The sequence below is a fragment of the Rhinopithecus bieti genome, unplaced genomic scaffold (assembly GCF_001698545.2).
Source record: "Rhinopithecus bieti isolate Rb0 unplaced genomic scaffold, ASM169854v2 scaffold_18466, whole genome shotgun sequence".
NCBI lineage: Eukaryota > Metazoa > Chordata > Mammalia > Primates > Cercopithecidae > Rhinopithecus > Rhinopithecus bieti.
This window is the reverse complement of record NW_016809319.1, coordinates 1313010-1319769: the sequence shown is the minus strand read 5'-3', so window position 1 is coordinate 1319769 and position 6760 is coordinate 1313010. Positions and strand designations below refer to the sequence as shown.

Below are 6760 nucleotides of genomic sequence, written 5' to 3'. Positions count from 1 at the left end.
AAAAGCAATTTTTCAAGTGTTAGTCTTGGCCCTTTTTCCCCTCTCAGTTTCCTGTATAACACCTCACTATAATTCCTTGTTGGCCCTTCAGTTTTATACTATCTCCTCTCATAGCTGCAGTCTAGAACTTGCCTGAGGCTATTCCTTATATCCTATTATCCTACTCAAGCGTCTCTACTTGAGTTACCCTGTACCTTAAATTCAGCATATTTGAAACTGAGTACTTAATTCCCCTACCCCCAAAAAGGATGGAAAAAATGTTACCCTCTCACTATTGTTTTTTATTTCTCCATTTATATATTGCTGCATTACAAACCACCAAGACCATAGTGGCTTAAAACAATAATAACATCATTTTGCTCCCTGATTTGCAGTTTGGGCAGGGTCAGCTTGTCTTTTCTCCACATGGTGTCAGCTGAGGAATCCACTTTTAAGTTGGTTCACTTGTGTGGTTGGCAAAGTGGAAGTGGCTTTTGCATGGGAGCTCAGCCAGTGCCATGTACAAAGCCAGTGCCAGGGCTTTGGTTCTTCTCTGTGAAGGTGGAAGACCTGATGATACACAACCTAGGCTGCTGCACTGGTGTTTATTACAGTCATTCACTGTGAATGAACAGTGGGAGGTGTGCATATCTTTTAGAACTGCACATTGATTCCTGGAGAGTGATCTTGGGTTGTGGGACTTTCAGCTGCATGATTAGGGAAACACAAGCCACAGTGTAATGGGGCATGTGAAAAGGCATATTATGCTAACATTAGTCAAAAGAAAACTTGGAGTAATTTTAATTTCAGACAATGTAGACTTCAGAGCAAGGAAAATTACCAGAGTAATAAAGTAATAAAGAGTAAAGTAAATAAATTTTACTTATTTACCAAGTAAATAAAGAGTGGCATTATATAATAATAAAAGGGCCAATTCTTCAGGAAGATATAACAATCCTTAAAGTGTATACGTTTGTAATGGGCTAAACCGTGTGTCCCCCTGCCCGGCCCCCCACAAATTCGTATGTTGAAGTTCTAACCCCCAATATATCAAAATGTGACCATGTTTGGTGACAGTCTTTATAGGGGTGATTAAAATGAGGTCATTAGAGTAGGCCCCTTCCTCCGTCTCCCCCTCTCCCATCCTTTTGGATTGGGGTCTCACCATTTTGACCTCATTTAACCTTAATTACCTCCTTAAATGCCCTATCTCCAAATACAGTCACGTTGAGATTAGGGGTTTGGCACAGGAATTTTGATGGACACAGTTCGGTCCACAACAACCCCCATCCCTAAGCTTCCTTAGCTTTAAAACAGATACAACCGGCAAGACAACATAACATGAAGTGATTGGCAGACAATGTGGTGCAGCCTCCGGATGCTTAAGGTGATGAAAATATAATTACGCCTGTCTGCATAGGTTCGAACCTGCCGGCTACAATCCTGTCCTACGTTTTGACAGTTGTGAATCTCCCGCGGTGCATTTTCAGACGAGATCGGGCGCGTTCAGGGTGGTATGACCGTAGACGCGCCGTGCATTTTCAGCCTCCCTCCTGGCCTATACCCGTCGTGCACACACAAAGCAATCCTTAACCAACCTCATCCTGGCCTCTTGATTTGTAGAATCTTCGCTGAGGGGAGGAGGGCCTTACTCGTGATGCGTAGGAAGAGCATTAACCAAAGGCTTACGTGAGAGTCACTTTTCAAAGTCACTTTTCAAAGCCATTTCCAAAGCACCTTTTCAGCAAACGAGAACCTGCTGGCGAATTACCTGCTCGTGTCGCTCCTTCCCCGCAGTCCACCAGGCGGCGCGCCCCAGGAAGCCAGACGCCTGCTCCCGCAGGCCGCGTTTCTTTGTGCAAACTCAGCAAGGCCTGGCAGCCTTGGAAAGCAGGCCTTTAGCAAGCCGCGAAAACGCAATTGGGTGCCAGGGTTACTCCTTGCATTTGTGGTAGGCAGAGCTTTCCTCCAAGCAGTCAGAGGAAAGCTCTCTGAGGGTGTGTAATTAGGGTATGGTAATTAGCATATAATTAGGTCTTGGGTAGGGCATGGGTCAAACCAGCGCCATGTTGGACCCAGACGGTTTCAGATAGTTTAGCCCCCATCCTGTTTGTTAGGGTGTTATCAGCGCAAGCTCTTCCTTGTCCTTGTAGCTAATTTTATCAGCTCCTTTAGGAGGTGTTAGGAGCTTAGGAAAGCTCTCTGACTGCTTGGAAGAAAGCTCTGCCAACACTACAGCGCTAAGGATATCGCCCAAGCTCTTTGCTAAATGTCTCTTGGGAAAAAGCTCCTCATGAAGCAGGTAAGACTGATTTGTAAATTAATGACCTGCAGGTCCCCACATGAACACGAGGAAAGGGACTTGCAAGGCAGTGGTGAAGAGACATCAGCAGGTCCATTTGGGGTTCTCATCGGGTATCTTTCCTGATGGTGGGATGGGAACTTGGGGCCCTGTTGTAATTCCAGATCTGGGAAACTGCTGATTCCTCCCTCTCCTCAACTCTCCACACTATCTCCTCACCACTCTCTTTATGATAATTGTCCTATGGTGCATTAATTCTTTCCCAGTCTTGTCATTCAAACATTTATGTTTCCTGTAAGTGCCATTAACAGCTTCTTCTGAACTGGTTTCTCTAAAAATTCCTCCTTTACCTTTCTTCCAAAGTGTCGGATCCTTTACCTTTTAAAAACGAAAGCTAGGTCTGGTGGCTCATGCCTAGTGAGACCTAATCTCTACAAAAAAAAAAAAAAAAAAAAAAAAAAAATTTGTGGGCCTGTAGTCCTAGTTACTGGGGAGGCTGAGGTGGGAGGATCACTTAAGCCCAGGAGGTCAAGGTTATAGTGAGTCACAATCATGCCACTGCACTGCAGCCTGGGTGACAGGGCAAGACCCTGTCCCCCACCCCCCCCCAAAAAAGCATCCTGATAAACATAGACATGAAATTGAAACATACAGGTGAAGGATGACAGATCTATGCCTCAGTCTTCTCATCTGTAAGACAAAGACAGCCTCATCACTTTTAATGGAGGTGAGCAATAAGTGAGGTACACCACTGCATATTACATGGCAGATGCTCAGTCTCCTCCTTCCACTTCCTCACTGGTTTTCCTGTGAAGAGAGGAGGTCCATGCAACACAGACCTAAACCCCCTTGAGAGGAAAAGAGGGCATTTGGTAGAGGGGAGGGGAGGAGTCCTGGCTTGTGGGTATAAAAATGTTTTTCCACTCTTTCCTTCTGAAAGAGGCTGAGATCAGGCACCTAGTTTGCAGCCTCCTGAGACTCTGGAGGGTTCAAGCTAGTGGAGTGAGAGGGCAGGGGGAACAAGAAAAGTGATAAATCTCATCCCTATTTGATAGGAATGCTGGGTGGTCATAAGAGAAACATCAAGCAGTAATTTCACATATCAGCAAAAAAGGAGCTGTTAAAATTAGCTACAAGGAAAGGAAGAGCTTGGGCTGATAAGACCCTAACAAACAGGATGGGGGCTAAGCTGTCTGAAAACGTCTGGGTCCAACATGGCACTGGATTTGACCCATGCCCTATCCAAGACCTAATTATATGCTAATTACCGTATGAAATTACACACCTACCAGGGCCCTGACAGATCGAGCCTGCTCATATTTAATATAAAAATGGGTGGCATCTCAATTTTATGAAATCTTCGCCTTTCCCCCAGAAAACCTCATGATTAGTCCACCCTCTAATTACAAGAGCCCATAAAAATAGAAAACTCAAACTCTGTTGGTCATGACTCATTCTCACAAGCCCACCTGCACTTCCCTAAGTGTGTACTTTTGCTTAGCAACAAAAGCTTCTTGCCTTTGGCTTCATTCTGACTCCCCCCTGAATTCTTTCTTACGAAGGTGTCAAGAACCTGGAAACTGGTTAGGGCTGGGGTCTCACTGGCTTCTGGAAACACTTCTGAGCACTCAGGCAACACCTGTAGTGTAAGCAGCAATTCAGTGCTGTGATGCCTGGGTCCCAGACCTTTTCCGCACCAGGGACTGGTTTCATGGAAGACAATTTTCCCATAGACAGGGGTAGGGGGGAATGGGGAATCATTTCAGGATGATTCAAATGCATTACATTTATTGTGCACTTTATTTCTATTATTCCATTGTGATATATAATAAGTATACAACTCACCATAATGTAGAATCAGAGGGATCCCTGAACTTGTTTTCCTGCATAGACGGTCCCATCTGGGGGTTATGGGAAACAGTGACAGATCATCAGGCATTAGATTCTCATAAGGAGTGGGCAACCTAGATCCCTCAAATGGGCAGTTTACAATTGGGTTAGAACTCCTATGAGAATCTAATACCTCAGATGATCTGACAGGAGGTGGAGTTCAGGCTGTAATGAGAGTGATGGGGAGTAGCTCTAAATACAGATGAAGCTTCACTGGCTCTCCTGGTGCTCACCTTCTGCTGTGTGGTCCGGTTTCTAACAGGCTACCGGACGAGTACCCGGTCAGTGGCCCAGGGGTTGGGGATCCCTGCTGTGATAGTTAATACCCATGGCTCCATATCTAGTGGCCCCAGGTCAGGTCCTAGTGGGACCTGGTTCATTTTTGCTAGTACCCATCTTGTCCACATGAACCATTCCAGCCAGTTTTCTCATGCTCTTATTCTGGAACATCTTCCTAACCCCAGTATATCTGCTTCAGTGTCTCAGTCTGTTTTTTTCTAGAGAAGGAAAAAAAAAAAAAAAAAAAAAAGAAAATGAAATTGCTGGAGAGTAGTGGCCACCAATCCTATGCCTAACCTGGAACTGGAAACACAAGCCTTTCCTGAAGACAGAGAAACTCTGAAAAAACGGGAAAAGCAAGTCGGTGAAAAGAGCAAAAGAAAAGTTTCAGAAGGGACTTTGTTGACATAGCACAGGATGAAAGAGTATCAAAGGTCTCTGTTTGGGCTCTTGACTGGGAAAGCCCACATGGGCTGAGTGAGAGAAAGCTGTTCCCAGACATACCACCAACGGGTTAGGGTAGGAAGCCACTTTTCATGAATTCAACGGCGGGGATAGGGGTGGGGGTAAGGTGGAGCTGCTTGGGTACACCAGGTGCCCGGAAAGCTGCAAAGGGCATTAGGTCAATATGCAAAAATACTTGTGATAGTTAATATCCATGTTGGGAAAGAAATTTTCTTGGGGACAGGAAACAAAGCTAACTGGCTAATATACTTTCTCTCTAAGGAGAGTAAATCTGACTTAATGCCCTCCTCGATTCTCTCCAAGTAAGGGCTTGTGAGGGCTTTGCTCGACTTTCCCCTGTTTCTGCTCCTGAGCTCAAAGCAGCTCTTGAAGAAAGAAATGTCATGTTTTGAAGCATGTTTGGTAGATTGGGAAAGGGCAACTCGCAATTTGAAGGGGATTGTTGGAGTGAACTGGTTCTAGAGTGAGCTAATCTTAAGAGGCCAAGAGGAGAAAGGAAAAACCGGGAAAGAAAGGATGAAAGAAAAATAGGAAGATGTAGAGCAGTGTGACCAAAAAAAAAAAAAAAAGGCTGATCACTTACATGATAAATAAGAAGAGTGGAGAAAGCGTTTCACTAGCAGAGTGGCGCAGCGGAAGCGTGCTGGGCCCATAACCCAGAGGTCGATGGATCGAAACCATCCTCTGCTAGTGGGGGAGTTGTATTTTTTTTCCCTTCTTGAGGAATTACCTTCCGCGGTTGTGGGGAGAAGAGGCCTCTGTCTCTCTCTCTATATATACATACACATACACTTGATCTCTTAAAAGTCCTTTCAGAGGCTCTATCTCACTTTTAGATATGTGTTCAGCATTTTCCTTCTTCTTTCTCCAAATGTTTGCATAATTCCTTTCTCACTCATTTCAGAGGAAAGGCATATCTTACTTGGGAAGAGGAGGTGACAATTCCCATGTTAACTTCCAACAAATTACCTATCTTCCAGTGAATAGAAAATACACTGAGGTTGAATATAATTTTATATTTTCTCGCACTCGAAGGCAAAACACTGTTACAGACTTTTGCCTGAGACCATTGGTTATTGTAAATCATTATTGTCTTTTTGCTTTTATGGGAGCCTGCTGCTTCTTTTCCTCTTTTGTTCATTTCTATGCATTATTTATTAATTTCATTCCGTGTACTGTGAATTCTTCTCTAAAGCAATCTGTTACAATAGCCAAAAGACATCTTTTGTACCCTCCTCCTTCCACACTTATGGAAACTAGACACATGGAATGTTATGAGAAAGAGAAGCAACAATGAAGTTAAATGTAAAATGGTTGATTCTACTCGGATAGATTTTTTTTAAAAATGTAAATGGTAGAAAACATTGGGGTACATTTAAAGCATTATGTGAATCAGAATTCCATGGGCTAACTCAGAAGACCAATAATCTTTATTTTGTCTGCTTACCTTCTAGAAGCATTTTAACTAACTTTAAATGTCCAGGAAAGAGATTGGTTGAATAAACTGTAACATGAACTGAAAGAGGAAGCGCTATGGGGCTACAAAAGAGATATAATTTCTAGCAGATAGTGTTAAGTAAAGAAAGTGCAGATGAATATTATAGTAGACTACCTTTTCTTCAAGAAGGAAGGGGAATTAAGAAAACATACACATACCTGTTTTTCTTTATGAAAAGAAAACATAGTGAAGATAAACCAGAAAACAGAGAATCTGGTTACCTAAAATGGTGGTAAGAGACTTGGGTGAAATAGAGTGCAAGGGATATGGGACGCCACTTCTCTGAGTTTACCTTTGTTGTACCTTTAACTTTTGAAAGCGTGTGAATGTTTTACCTTTTTTTTTTT

The 6760-nt window shown here is 43.4% G+C and overlaps 1 non-coding gene across 1 annotated transcript; it reads left to right on the top strand.

The window, feature by feature from the left end:
- Positions 1-5533: 5533 nt before the first annotated feature.
- On the top strand, positions 5534-5605 carry TRNAM-CAU (transfer RNA methionine (anticodon CAU)). The gene has a single exon. It is a non-coding gene; the product is annotated as a tRNA-Met (tRNA).
- Positions 5606-6760: the final 1155 nt, after the last annotated feature.